Below are 14,608 nucleotides of genomic sequence, written 5' to 3' on the forward strand. Positions count from 1 at the left end.
GAAAGCAATGGAAAAATAAAAGTGTCGGATGGACAACATATAAAATAGGTATTCCAGTCGAGCCTTAAATGCTTTAACCGTATATATCGATTGAACACCTAACCTAATGCAGGGTTGACCGTTTTCCAGTCATTTATTTCGTTCAAATAATCTAAATATGAATTTATGTGATTTCTTACTTGTCCATCCGACACTTTCTTCACTTAAGGTATACCATCAAATTTTCCTAGAGGAAAGTATAAACGACCACACTAAAAGAAAATGGCAAAACCTATCGACTCAAAGATCATGGAAAAGGATCTGATATCACCTTAAGCTGCTTATGCAATACTGAATTGTCGGAGTGACCTCGAAATATTTTGTCCATCCGACACAGAAATGCCAAAAGTTTAAATGAAAACACAATGACCTCTTAAAGATCGGTACAATCAAATAAGTTTTAAGTGGATGGCTCTCCTCAAACTAGTCCCCTTACCAGACCCCTGGGCTGGCTTACATGCTTAAGAAGGAACCTTCTAATGCGCACGCGGACCAGTATTGTGACGTCAATTCGTAGCAGTGCTTTTAGGCGCGAAAACTTCTCGAGCTAAACATTCAATCTTCGAATCTCGTTCTGTGAACATCATCATGGGAAGATCAAGGAAAGAAAATAAACTCTCCGTCGCCGAACGTTGCAAAAAGTATAGAGAAACACATAAAGCTGAATACCGGGCATCCGATAATCTTCGAAAAAAATTAACACGTTTGCGATCGAGAGCTGATCCTGAGATGGAGAAAAAACGCTTGAAAAAGCAAGCTGAAGGAAAAAGATTACAACGCTTAAAAAAGAAACTAGCTGAAAGCCATATTTTATTATTTTATCGTGATTAATGTGAAGGGGGATTCTTAGTCAGTCACGTAATTTTTCTTTTCCTAGTCTTCCTTTTGTCCTTTGGATCATAATCTCAGCAACGGACAGTGAAAAAGTAAGTAGTTTTTGGTTAAGCTTCTTACTCGCACAGACATAAACAAAAGCTAAAAAAAAATAAAAAAAAAAATAAAACATTCGAAAGAATGTTTTGCATCGTAGGGTCTTCATTTCTTAGAATCCGCGCCGTGCGCCGCGCGCGTCTGAGATAGAAAAGTCGTGTAGTGGAGTAGGCTGCACACATCCCCTTCTGATACGATTTGATATGTATTTGGATGCGTATCGTCTAAAATATTTCTGTCACAACTTACCCCCGTCTTTTCTTTTTTTCTTTTTTGATTATGCGTCATAGCAATACAATGACTTGTTCAATTAATGAAAATTGATAATTGTGAAAACAACAGCACAATGACTTCATTTTTTCTTTCTTTGATTGGATGTAACGAAATTATGTAAATTTATGCAAATTTTGGTTACCCCAAAGTTGAGGTAACTCTCGGACGAGAATTTCATACACGATACGCATCCCCTATAACAAAATAAATTCTGGGGATGCGCGCAGCCTAGTAGTGGAGGGGTTACCTAGATTTTATGGATTTTATCCATTTTTATATTTATTTTTTATTTTACAGAATCCTTCGAAAATGCCATGCCGTCGACGCCGGATCAAGAAACCGTTGGTTCGGGTGCATTCCGATATTCGGCTTCAAGAAGTAGAAGTTTGAGAAAAGCGGAAAAAATCTACCAAAAAGCCCTCCTGGTAAGAGGACTGAGATCGTTAAAATGTTGGCTTCGAAATCCCTTCCCCGAATCAAGTTCTACGATAGTAGAGGCCGTCCGAAAAAGGAGCTGGAAACTGAAGAGGAGCAATGGCTTCAGGATTTCCTTGACCGCCCTGATATATCTCGTCAGACACCAGGACGCAAAGACACTGTCTATATCGGTAAGGTGAATGGCGAGAGACAATACAAGCAAAAGCGATATTTGCAATGGACTCTTCGGGAAATTTTGGATATCGTTAATGGTTCCAGTCAAGTCCAGCAGACTGTTGAAGAGTCTTTTCCTGCAAGGTTCAACAGCAAAGTTGTAACCTTCAGAATGCTCTATAACTTTATTAAGGTGCACAAAGAGTACAAATTTCAAAGGGACACGCCTCATGAGTCTTGCACATGCGAGATCTGCGAAAATGTTCATCTTTTCGTCATGTCAATCAATCGAAATCTTAAAAAGATAGATAAACGGTTGCCGACTAATGTCAAAGAATTTTCTTGTGACCTCGAAAATGTGAAGTGTATGAAATCCAAACCTGGGAAGCTGCTGAGGATTGTTTTATAGACGTCCAACAATCCTCCGAATCTGACACCAATTCTGGAGATTCAAGTGGAACAGATGCAGAGAATCATGACGACGAGTTAAAGTATCATCAATGGGCGACTGTCAATGGCAAAGCTTCCAAAGTTCAGGCGACCTTGCCTTTTGATTCCGTTCAGTCCACATTCAAAGAGAAAATGAAGGAGCTTAAATTGCACATTTATGTCCAAAACGAGCAATATAAACTTTACAATAATTTGAAAAATGAAATGTTTGAAAATAGTATTATTCTGCACGTAGATTTTGCTGAGAACTACGAGAATAAACAACAAGAGGAGTGTCAGTCCGCCTATTTTGGACACGCCTATTTTGGACTCACCTCTTTTAGCCTTTTTACCGGAGCAGCTTACATCCGAAAGAATGATAATCTGGAAAAATTGTCGCTTGTGATTGTAACAGAGGCAAAAGATCACTCCCGAATAGCAGCACATTCCTGTATTATGAAAGCCATAGATATGGTAATAACAAATCATGCTCATTCATATGCAGACATGGGGCACCAGATATGCTTCTCTCCGATAGAGGGAGCAACTTCATCTCAGCGTTGATGAAAGAAGTCTGTAGACTCATCAACACGAAAAAGCTTAATACATCATCATACCACCCGGCAACAAATGGAAAATGTGAAAGAGTCAATGGGGTTATCGTGAAACGGATCTCTTTGTTCGTAAGTGACAACCAAAAGGACTGGGATGTCCACTTACCTGGCGCCTTATTTGCAATAAGGCTTGGGCTTCTACAAACGAAACTCCGTTTTTCTTGGTTTATAGAAGAAAACTAAGGCTTCCGGGAGACGTCGCACTGCTGCCTCAAAAGAAACGTGCAGTTACCTTCGAACAGTCTAAAGAAGAGTTGGTCGAAACGCTCAAAGTAGCCCACGAACTAGCCGCCGCTCATGCAGAAAAACAAGCATCCAAAATGGATCAGTTCTATAACAGAAAAACTGCTCCACCCAAATTTGAAGTCGATGACAAGGTCCTCATTTCAAAATTGAACAAAACTATTGGCCTAAGCCCAAAACTCGGACCAAAATTCGTTGGTCCCTACATTCTGAAGGAAAAACTGTCCGATGTATTATTCAAACTAACAGAAACCAATGGCAAACCTGTCAAATCGCCGATTCATGTTAACAGAATGAAAAAATACGTTGAGCAACAGGAAAGCGTTGATTCCTATAATAACGACGCTATGGACGACCTACCACGACCACCCAAAGTACCAGAGCCGCAAATCAGATAAAGAGCCGACACCTATATCGTGGACATGACTGGTCCAGAAGTCATTATAAACCACCGCAAGAAAAAAGGCAAAATGGAGTACTTGGTAAAATGGCGTAATAAACCTATGACACAAAACACATGGGTTCCTAAAAATAAACTTGATAGCAGCTTTGTACAACCCTACACTGACAAAACGCGGTATTCCGTGAATAATATAAACCTTACCACGCCTAGGAGACATATGCAAAACGTCAGAGGTACCGCAATCATTTGGCTGATGCTTCTCAACTGGGTCACAAAGAGCGAGGCAATGCAATTAGGACCAATTTATGACTGCACAAGAGTCAAGCCCACTGGTATCTACAGATTCCCGGACATACGGAATTGCACAGTTCCGCCAGACGACGAGACTCGACGAGTACAAACATTTAAGGCAGAAGTCCTGCACGAATCTCCGAAGTACACACCCGTCACTTTATTCCACTGTTCCAAATTTGAAGCCACTTTGACTTGTAAAGAAGGATTCCTAGGAGGAAAAAGGAAATACCGAAAAACGAAAATACTTGCGATGACAGCAGCAGAATGTCGCAAAATCTGGTTCCAAAAAGCATATGGAAACCAACGCTTAAGACCACTTTATGGAAAAGGAATATGGGAATTAGACGCAGCCGAGAAATATAGATGCAAATGGATGAGCACCAAAACAATTTCTTTCACGCACTATAGGATAACGGAGTATAAAGGTTATATAATTGGAGGAAAAGAAAACCTTCACCAAGCAGTCTCAAAATCCAAAATCACAATGTCCCTACAAGAAAAGGTTTTGCAGACCAAAGGAAGACATGCCGTCAGTACTCAGCTGCCAACAAATCTTGACGCCAATGTATACCATTCTAAAGGAATCCACACTATAAAGATGATGGGTGATATGGTCTTAGTTAGAAAGCTTAAAATCGGAGGGGCAATTATTATGAAAAAACAAGGATCGTATGTTTTGGACAATGGCTATGTCATTCAAACAAAAACGCCATCACAAACTACCGTCGATACTATGCTACAATACACCAAATCTATGAGAAAGTATATTCCAAACGATGAACATTGGTCGCTAGTCGAAGCCCATCTAGCGGCACTTTACCAAACTGAAAGGCTGAACCTCATAGATACCTGGAATTCTATATGTGTCGAAAATCAAAGAATACAGAAGATCGAAAGGTGGATTCTATCTACCTTCCCAGACAGCAGTACCAATTGGTTTTACAAGAAAGGATACCACTTCGAGGCAAATGGCGATAGAATAATTATCAGTAAATGTTTCGAAATCACATCCTATTCAATAGCATAGGACAGGCGTCACAACAACACGTGTTACACGCACTTTCCTATATACATTCCATACGTAAAGAAGGTGTATTTTCTCAACCTACCAAGCATATCACTTCTACACACGCGCAACAGGATTGACTGCAGTGAAAGACCCAATGGGACCTATATTGTAGATGCCCTGAACAATGCATACTCAGTAGGACCAACAGGAAAAATAGTTCCAGCCAAACTGTCCTACATAAGAAACCGTGCAACACGAATGAATTAATTTCCGGATTCAACTCAGAACTATACGAACCCAGACCGCCAAGAATGGATCAATACTCAATATTGCAGCTGATTACTTCAACTGGGCAAACCATAAGTGACATGCATGATACCGTATCTGCAGATCCGGGATCAAACTTCATAGAAAGTATCGGTAAAGCTCTCGGTCACGCGTTAATGGGTATCGGAAATAGCGGAAGCATGATCATAAAGAGCTTGGGTACACGAGTCACTAGAAGGAGTGAACGAAGTGGACAAAGGCTTAATAAATTCATTGGCAAATGCAAGTGCTGTTATTCTTCCAGCCGCTGGACAAGCTCTGGAAGGAGCAGGTCATGGATTTGCAAGCGCAATGGGAGGAATATCCGGAATTGTTAGAACAATCGTAATATTGTTCATAATGATAGCGGTGGGATACATACTGTTCAACAAAAACCCTGGAATGTTTAAAAATATATTCAAAAGAAAAGAAGATGTGGTTACAGGCATTATAGAGATGAAAAACTTTCCCAGGGAGGCAAAATGTCCGGTCCATAGACAACGTGAAATGGACGTAAATACAACGTATCCAAACCTACGGGGGGACAAGCTGGTTGCACCCCATACGTCGAACTGAACTAAAAGTCAAGAAAAACAAAAAAAATACAACTAAATATAAACCACATAAACGATATAAACTCTATAACACTTGAAAATCCAACCAACAGACGAATCATATTATATCGTACATAAGCGTGCAAAACTAATAATACTTAAAAAATGATTAAAAAGTTCAAAACTTCCATTAATCTCCTATGGCCAAAAGCTCTCATGCCGGGAGATTCAGAAATGATGACCCCCGTCCAGAATTCAACAGAAAATTATAACAGAACGAACGAACATAGGACGTACAATGGATGCTGCACTAAAGCCGCCCAAACGTATAAATAGCCCAGAAAGACTATCCCAAAACAAAATGGCAACTAACGAAGAAAGCAGAAATAATGAAACCGCTTGGAGCATCCCAGTAGAAGATGGATTGTTTCCCAGGGGTCTGTAGATTGAAGTAAACACAGCTGTTCTGGACACAAACATCGAAATTCCGACAGGTGTTAGGCAGCAGATGTACCATGCCTACACGGTAGCCAACCTACAGGCACAGGTGGATCTGCTGACCGCACTGACAACACGGCTGATGGAAGAAAAGTACGGCGGGATGTGAGAAGATATGTCTCGGAGCTGGAGATAATTGGTTTTGAAAGAGCATCAGCGATTGTCTCCAGCTCAAAATATGACGGCACTCCGTTGATGACTGACCAACTAAATTTACCGTCACGAATGCACAGAGACGCATCCGGATACGACCAAGAACGTAACCCAACACATCGGAAAACGATTCTCACCGAATTGAATAATTCCCGTCGTCATAACCCCAAACCTGTTAGTAAAAACGATCAAGTTGTACCGGATATTTAGCCACAAAGGACAACATCAAACAAAAACTATTTACTCGCATATGTGTATCACTTTTGAATTGTATATTACCGCGAATGTAATCAGGCACACTATTTTTACAAAAGATTTATAAGTATTTAGTATTTATTAGTATTATAGTTTTTGGCGAGGTCGCCAAATGTAAGGGGGGAGGTATGTCACGAGTACATCCTTTACTAAATGTAAATAGCATATTTATTCTATAGTTATAACCTCTATTAATAAAAGTTAACGCCGTAGCTAACAACAACGATAGCTGCCTTCTATTCTTCAAATATACAACCAATCAAATAGCTTTGTAAATTCACCAATAAAAATTAGAATGAACTCTGAAAACAAACGTTTAACGAACGATTCGACAAATCGTGAGAAAAAAGATAATCCCTGGAATTCGAACAATGCTCTCGGTAGAGACCAAACCACCAACTACGTAAGCACGAGATTTTCGGTACAAACCTGACAAAAACATTGCCTAATGTTGCAAAGAATCCACCAATCAAACCAAGAGAACAAACTTTAAGATAAACGTTTAATGAACGATCCACTCAACCGTGAGAAAAGATAATCCGTAAAGCCAAAATAAGGAGTGTTATAAATTCCACAAGAAAAAGGTTTGGGCAAGTCCTAGCAAATGGAAAAACCCTAACCGCAAATTGCGTTACACGAAATTCTTAAAAACAATACGTACTGGCGAGATAAGGCAACGTCGGAGCAACGTTCTTCATCAAACAAAAGAAACCGTGGGAAAACACAAGAAGAAGGAGTGGCGCTCCACCACCTCAAAAACAGTATAAATACAGAGGTCGAAATCAAGGAAGGCGGTCAAGGGAAGCGAGCGAATAGAGAAGAAATAAATCGAAATAAGATAGGCCATCAGCCTAAGAAACAAATAGCGAGGCCATCAGCCCGCACTAAACGTACTCTTTTATTGTAATTTCGAATATGAATTTAAAGGAAGAAGAAAAGAATCTAAGGGAAATTAATTAATAGCAAACCCCTTGAATATATCGTGTCAAATCATTATTTGGAATCATTTGAAAATAAGACTTACGGAATATACTTTAGTAACAAAAAAAGGCGATTGTTACAGAATTAATGCTAAACGAAAAAGACTGGAAAGAAAAAGCATCGAAGAGGCCTGTAAGGCGCAAAGAAGCATTTATGAATTGAAAAGACGGCCAGTGTCTATTTGGGTTACTGGCATTATCAAAGACTATATTGACAGTATTTGCAAATAATCACAGTTTATGTTATGGAATTGATTTTTTTGTTTATATATTTGTTAAATAGTTGAAAGTATAATCGTTTTAATCAATTTCCATGGAATCCCGTGTATTCAGTGATGGGGACATCACTTTTTTTATCCCCCAAGGTGTCGTATATCAAGAAGAGTTAAACTGCTACAATAACTTAAACTGATACAATACCTAATTGAAAAAAATGTGGGTTTGAAGCTAACCACAATGACCCTATCCTTTTATAGTTATTGCAGCACTTCTCTGTTTCACTTCTCATGCAAAAGTCAGGTATAATTCTGTAGTTACCAGGTCCTTATAATTAAATGAACCTTTTGTTATTAATAGTTATTATTTTCAGTATATCTCTTTAGCCATTTAAGTACCGCTTATATTTTTTTGAAAGTTAAGTTGTTATTTGGTATTGTTAACCGGTTACTTTTTCGAAGCGGGCTACATGGCTTTTTGCGCAATGCAATTGGTTCTTTTCGCATGACGACGGGCCTACATTGTCCAGAGTTGCCCGTCGTTAGGAAAATTCATTGTGACGTCACTTTTTCAAAGGAAAATGAACAATGTGTTGACATCATTTCTCTCATTTTTTATTTCTGACGTCAGAAATTATAGCAATTTATCATCTCTTTTCGCTTGTTTTTTCTGCTTTATTTCGCTATTTTTCCTGGATAAAGCGCTAAAAATCAATCAAAGTTGAAGGAAACGGTTAACAAATACAATAATGACCGGCTTTTTTCGGGCTGTACTGAAAATATTGCCCTCGGTCAACGCAACAACCTCGCAAGCTCGGTCGTTACTTGACCTCGGGCAATATTTCTCAGTACAGCCCTCACTAACCGGTCATTATTGTATTAGTGTTATCTATATTTTATTAAGGATCACCCTTATTGATTCTGTTATGGTCGTTCCTATAATGTGTTAATATCGTGATTTTTCAGTTCTTCCAACTCAAAGAATGGTTCAGCTTGGGTCGAGTTTTCCTATTTACTTTGGATTTATCAAGCTTCGATAACGATTCCTCGTGCCTGATCTGATTCTGCTTTTTTGCCAATCTCGAGAAAAGCTGGTAACAGACGAACGAACGAACGGACGAACGCACGAACGGACGGACGGACGGACGGACGGACGGACACAGGTTAATTTATATGACCTCCACCGGGGTACCGGAGGTAGGTCCAAAAAGTTCTAGAAAATGTACACTATCATCTGAAGATGATTGTATTTCACAAAGAGATTATTTGCACTCTTTAAAAAATAAGAAGACGTAAAACAACGTGTGAAAACAGAGTTTGGTGAGTATAATACAGTGCAGGTCAGGGGGGGGGTCGGTAGTAAAATCTCAGACATTATATGAGTAGTAAAAGGATTTTTACGAATTTTTACATACCACCACCCAGACTCTTGGAAGAGGTATTTTACTACCCTGGTAGTAAAAGTTTTTGGGACAATTTGTCATGGAGACCACCTATTTTTTGGTTGCTTTTCGGACTGATTTTACAAAAAAAGCTAAAAAATGATTATTTCTGTGACACATTTTTCACTTAGTGCGAAAATTAATGTTTGCCCTTAGAATTAAAGTCTTTTTTATTTTTCACAAAAAATTTCGAAATTTTTTTGTTTCTAGCAAACAACTTTCCATCAGAAAATTTCTTCAAATTATAGAAATTTTCAGATTTTTTCAGAAAAGTCATTCAAAAAATTAAAAGAACTACAAAAATAGCTAAAATTTGCTAATTTTACCAGGTTTAACTACCAAGGTAGTAAAAATTTTTCAACATTTAACACATAGATACCACCCATTTTAGTATTTAACTACCCTGTGCAGGGGGGGGTCATGCAGTTATTATAAAAACACTATGACAATTACTACCGTTAAACCAAAATTTGGGAAAACAGTTACTCCACCAGTGGACTAACTGCAACATGGGTGGTGCCCAAGCCCAAAATTGTCGATTTTGGTAGGATATGGTGTACTAAGTGAGCACATTTTTCAATTTTTCACTTACAATTTTAGGTTTTTAAAAATTCCGGAAGCAAAAAAATTCAAAACATTTTTTTCAAAAGTCAAAAAAAATCACAAAATTTTTTCATTAATCAAGGCATGAAAGATATTTTAACAAACTTGGAAAATGATTGAGATATTTAACTCTTGAACGGTCGTTAATAAGTCGTACCCAGTAAAATGGTATCAAAAATGAGGAATTCAGTGAAAAAATTGCCAAATTTGGCATTTTTGGGGGTGGTATACACCAATTTTGAGGGTAAAATCAGTAAGTACACTATTCATGATATTCATGATGTAATCTTATGTAATCTTTTCGTTGATTGACACTCCGAATCAAAACATTTGGCCGCCATTATTGGTGGCAAAACAAATGCGTTCCCCAATGTTTTCCAACCAAGGACCCCCGGAAAAAATAAGAAAAGATTAATACAGAAGTCCAAATACTCCAAATCAAAGAAAAAACTCTTTCATTGAAATTCTTTAATTATATGCAATAGATTTCCAAAAAATATTTAATTCTATTATATTACGTCACAAGATATTAAGCTTTCTTTTTCGTAAACCCCCGGTTTCAATACAAAATAGGTTAGCGGGACAATTTTTTTGCCACCAATAATGGCGGCAAAGTTGTTACGTCACATCTATTGTTTAGGCGCAAAGATTACATCATGAATGGAAATATCATGAATGGAATAACTGCAAGGGTGGTGGTGTTTGTAGAAAATGTCCAAAATTGCAGTTACTCCACATAGTGTCAAGGAGTAACTGCAAGACCCCCCCCTGCCCTGTGTAGTAAAAATGTTTTTCGATTTTTCGTCACACCACCACCATAGTCGTTTACTTCATTATGTCTGATATTTTACTACCGACCCCCCCCCTGTGCAGGTGTACAAGAGGTGAAAGGAGGCTGCGAACAAGTTGTCCTTTCAGAAATTGATCCACGGGATTTCACGACCCAAACTTGTCAGCCCATTTAACAGGCCAACGCCACAATTGGAATAAAAGATGACAATACAAGAACAAAACTATCGAAACCGATACTTTAATTATTGTACTCGGTTAAAGGCTTTTCCCAGGTCAAAACCAACCCTCTGCCGAGAATGCAACCAATTTAATGACAGGCTCGACACTTATCTAAAGAGCACAATGAGCACAATGCATTAAATGAAAGACAACCAAAAGATTCGTCAAGAAATTGAAATGAGCAAAAAGGAGGTGAGAAATGTTTTCAAGTGCAGAGATTCGTACCCTAATATGAAACAAATCAAGTAAAAGTATGAAAAATACAAGCATTTTAAAACAATTCTTAATTTTCTGTTTCTCAGAACTTTCAAAAACCTTTAGAGAGTGAAGATGGAATAGCTCTTATTGCTTTTCTTTCTTTTTCAAAAGCTTACATTGTAGTAAACTTTCAAGAAATGTATTAATTAAGTAATGACGAGGTGTGTCTTTCAAGTTTGACCACGGAAGCGGACGGTCATGCTGATCTAAAGAACTTGAGTTGAAGGGTGTCGAAATATTTTTTGCTTATTTTTGGATTGTTTTGATTGATTTTTCTTGCTCTTTGGCTGCTGTATCTGGTTTTGTTTGTATTTTTGCTGTCATGAGTCAAAGAGTTTTGAGGAGTTCCTCTGGTACTACAAAACAAGATGAATTTCTGGACAAAAAACTTTTGGAACTTAGCCAAAAACTTGCAACGAAGGATGATATGGAAGAAATAAAGAATATTTTTCAAACATTGTTAGAGCGTCTTGAGTACCAAGAGCTGAAAATTGCTTCTTTAGAGAAGAATAGTGTAGATCATGAGGAAAGGATTCATCTTCTTGAACAAAAGGTGTTCGACTTTACATCTACGGTCAATACTTTGTCCGACAAAAATGCTGTACTCTCGAGCTCTATCGATTTTTTGACAAAGCAAAAAGATGCACAGGAACAGTATTCTAGAAGATCATGTTTAAGAATTAATGGTATTAAAAAACAGGGCAATGAAAATGCTGCTACTTGTGTTGAAAAAGTGGTGGATATTTGCAAAGATTTGAAGCTTAATATTTCTTGAATTGTAGTATTGACCCCCTGGTATCGCTAAATCTAAGAATTCCCAGAAGAAAATTCACAGGTCCAAAGCTTCTCTTATCAGATAAAAAATTATATGGCGCACTTTTAAGTCTTTTATTCAATCCCTGGCTTAGTCCTAGTTTTTTTGTAGGGTTGCAGGTAGTTTATTATGAAATGTTGTCAGTAACATACATCTTTTTTGATGAGATAATTACTGCTATATTTTTTGGTTTGCTGAGTTTTTTTCTGTAAAAGTAAAATAAAATAAACTCATTTCAACATTTTGAAGAATTTTATTTATTTTTGTACTCTCGAAACAAGGAATTTTTTGAAGAACATCAGCATTACAAATGTCAGAAGGAACCATGGATTCACCCTCCCCCAGTTTGTTGGGGAGTAAAATTCAGCAATTTTATGGGGTTACCTGTTTGTTGTTAGGGGTACCTAGCTTATCTGATATCTACCCCAGTACTTATTTTACAAATTGAATACTGCAGACATTCTTCATTGCAGTTTTCCATTTTCAACTTCAAATCAAATTTTTATCTTTATTCGTACATATTGCTTAACAACAGCTCTTCTTACAAACAAGGTGTGCAGGTAGAACAACAATTTTCAGTTTAAAAAATTCTTATGTCAAAAGGGGTACTAAACTCAAAGCATATTTTAAGGGAGTTTCTAAACATCGACCAGAAATGGCGACCACGACCAGCGACCACGACCGGCGACCAGATAAATTTGGGTCATCGAGTTTTTCCTCTTTCTCCACCGTAGAGTCTCTCTTATGATCATTTATTTATGGAATTGAAGAGTAAAGCTCACCTATGGTGGCCCATAAGTGCCAAGTAATTTTTTATTGAAAAACTCAGAAAAATATTTTTTTTATAAATGAAAATAACTTTCATTTTACAATTTAAATTAACTTTCATTTCAAAATCAATTTAAAAGTAATTTCGTTTTCAAAATGACTTTAAAAACAACTTAAAATACGACCCAGCAAGGCCACACAAATGATTTAAATTTTGTTTTAATTCTCATTTACTTTTCGATATCATTTTAAAAAGCATTTTGTTTTTTTATTTTTAAAATCACTTTTCTCACGTAGCCCATCAGTGCCAAGGACAGCTTTGTCTCCAGACCCCTACAGGCTTAAAAGATTGAAGTTACTATGGTTACTTATTGGTTTGTTTACAGTTCACGGCCCATCAAGGCCAAAACAACTTAGTGCTTAAACCCCAAATATTTTTACAAATGTGTAGGAGAGTATAAAATGATATCCTTTACTCCAGTGTTCTATGGTACCATAAATGAGAGATTTTATGTCCGTCACAGTGCTTTTCCTTTCTATTGTTTATTGTTTGGCTGGTGGGTTGTATTGTCTTGAAAAATTTACTTCTTTTTGCAGACAAAATTATTCATCAAACAATGGGGAACATGAAGAGCCTTTGTTTTGATGTGTAAATAAAGAGTCGAATTTTTTCTTAATATGCAGCATGCGAGCATAAAAGGAAAAATGTTGAGAAGAGAGGAAATACACTTTTTTTATATAAGAACAATTTAAGAACAGTGGAGAGGCTGAAGTTAGAGAGTTATAGCAAAAAGAATCCCTGGTTGCCCCGGTTTCTAAAATCCTCTAAATAGTAAAGTAAATAGCCAAAACTTGTTTTTTACCTTGGAAAAAATAAGAACAAAATAAGAACAATTCAAGGCTCAAAGTGCCAAAAAATTAAGAACAGCCGAGCCTCAGCAAAAATTTACTGGTTCTTATAAAAAAAGAGTGTAATAAGAGGGAAGTTTTATTTACTTCCAACCCCTTTCATGTTGCCGCCATATGCTTTAATATTTTTGGCTCCGAGGAAACCCCAATGTGACCCCCCCCCCCTAAAACAAACGACTGGTTCGTTCTATTATCAAAAGAAACTTTATCTGTTGAAATTTACTCATTTCTATGAGTGGCCTCAATGGGCTGTCAGATCAATTCATTTAAAATAATTTAAAATTGATTTTAAAATGACATGGCCTCGATGGGCTGAGTTGGAAATCGTTTTTGAAAACAAACCCGTTTTTAATTTGAAACGAAAATAGAAAGTAAATCAATTTTGAAATCAAAATTTAGTTCAAAACTTAAATTAAAAGCTATTGCAAAAATGAATGTGAAAAGTAAATTATTTTGAATTTTTTTTATAGAAATGTCAAAACAATTTAACTTGGCTCCCATGGGCCACCATACTCACCCCTGTCTCACATGTAGTGATTATAAAGCCACGTGCAAAAACGTGTAGAGTAGCCATTTCAACGCTCTTGGAGCTTGAATATAGTGTCAATTTGTATCCTTTTGTATTTTCGGCATCAAATTGGTTAGTGGCAAAATTTGTGCTGGAATTTATTTAGGAAGCTTTATATTTGATCATCAGATCATTATTTTGTCAAAATAAGTCATTTTGACAATGTAAGGACAATAGAATAATTGATGAGATTGATATCTCTAAAACTGGCCTTCCCAGCTTTTTCCTGCTACTGACAATTTCTATCTATTCATACTAAAGGCATCTCATTCGGTACAATTAAAATATTTGGTGTAATAAAGTTTACAGGCATCACACTTAATTACCCTATCAATATTTTTGTCAAAAAGTGTCACTTTGTCTAGAAAATGACTGGTAACGTCAAAAGTCACTTTTAGTATTCTCTAGCTATAGAGTAATTCTCAGCCACATGCTCAGTGGTTCATTTG

Source organism: Clytia hemisphaerica, unplaced genomic scaffold (genome assembly GCF_902728285.1).
Source record: "Clytia hemisphaerica strain Z4C2 unplaced genomic scaffold, Clytia hemisphaerica genome assembly, whole genome shotgun sequence".
Lineage (NCBI taxonomy): Eukaryota > Metazoa > Cnidaria > Hydrozoa > Leptothecata > Clytiidae > Clytia > Clytia hemisphaerica.